General features: G+C 40.7%; 1 non-coding gene across 1 annotated transcript; it reads left to right on the forward strand.

The window, feature by feature from the left end:
- The first annotated feature begins 362 nt into the window (after positions 1–362).
- Positions 363–469, forward strand: LOC143986245 (U6 spliceosomal RNA). The gene has a single exon (XR_013276458.1). It is a non-coding gene; the product is annotated as a U6 spliceosomal RNA (small nuclear RNA).
- The last annotated feature ends 974 nt before the right edge of the window (positions 470–1443 follow it).

Raw genomic sequence — 1443 nt, forward strand, 5'->3', positions numbered from 1 at the left:
GTTAATTAGCAATTCGCCCTTGCAGTGCTAGTGGAAGGGGGGCACTGCAAGGATAATTTGCTTGTAATGCACAGCGTTCTGCTTTAACAGATTGCCTGTATGTGGATGATCATGTGATCATCCTGACAGTGAATGGAAATTTGTATACAAATGGCACTGTGCTTCTCTTCACATAGAGAAAACAGAGAGAGAAACGCCATCTGCAGGAAGAAGAAATACAATGCTGGATAGCACCAAAGCATGTAAACCTATGCAATAAAGCTAACAAGCTTGTTATGTGTAAAATAACCATAAATGCATGTTTTACATTTTTATCATTTTGTCAGAATTTAACAAAAAACATGAGCAGGGTGTTTGTTAATGTCCTCGCTTCAGCAGGACATATACTACAACTGAAATAATACAGAGAAATTTAGCATGGTCCCTGTGCAAGGATGCCACGCAATTTCTTGACGTGTTCCATTTTTTTTTTAACCTCCCTGGCGGTATGATTCAGTCTGGTTTTAGGTGCTGAAAGCGGTACAATTATTTTGCATGGAAATTTGGCATTTTTTTTTGTAGTCCTGTAATTCTTAGGAATAACGCTCTTAAATCTCTTCAAACCAGAGTCTAGCAGACATCCCGGGTATGATAAAGTTTATAATATAATAAAGAATAATAAAAATTATTCAATAATGTAATCAAATCCTAAAACACTGAAAAAGGGACACGTTTTGGTTGCTATGGACAATCTCCAAATTCCAGGCAGAAAAAACAGTATTTATAATATAAAAGTGCATGCAGGGCATTGCACAGACCACTAGGGACAAAGGGGGTGTGTAATTTTTAATACAGTACTGTAATCTGTAAGATTACAGTGCTGTGTGTGTTTTGTGTCTTTTTACTTTTTTGAATTTGCCGCCGTTCTCCGCTCCCGTGCGCCGTAACGTCGCAGGGAACGGAGCTCGGCGGCATTCGGCACTGTGAATCGAGCGGAGGATAGCTCGATCACACAGCGCGGATGACATCGCTGGATCCAGGGGACAAGGTAAGTAACTCTCACTGTCTCCTCCCTGCATCCAGCGATGCGATCCCGAGTCTGGCTCAGGGTTACCGCTCCTGCTAGTAAATTCCCAACCCGAGCCAGACTCGGGATTACCACTAGGGAGGTTAAATAGTGCACCCAATAAAAGCCTCATATGTCCTATAAAAACAATATAAATTATTTGGATAGGCAGATTAGTCTTACAGATTTCCTCAAATAACCCAATTTAGTGTGAAGCTTCTGGAAAACTTCAATAATGATCTCTAGTCATGGAGGGCTTACACTGCAGCCTACATCATAGCCATAAAATACTGTCACTTTGTATGCTTTCTTCTGGTCCCCATCCCTGCTCATATCTTTCAGATATAACAATGCAGGCTCCTGTAAATTATATAGAGCTCAACAGAGCCAGTAGAATC

The sequence above is a fragment of the Lithobates pipiens genome, unplaced genomic scaffold, assembly GCF_037356315.1.
Source record: "Lithobates pipiens isolate NorthernLeopardFrog02 unplaced genomic scaffold, aLitPip1_a1.2 Scaffold_16, whole genome shotgun sequence".
NCBI lineage: Eukaryota > Metazoa > Chordata > Amphibia > Anura > Ranidae > Lithobates > Lithobates pipiens.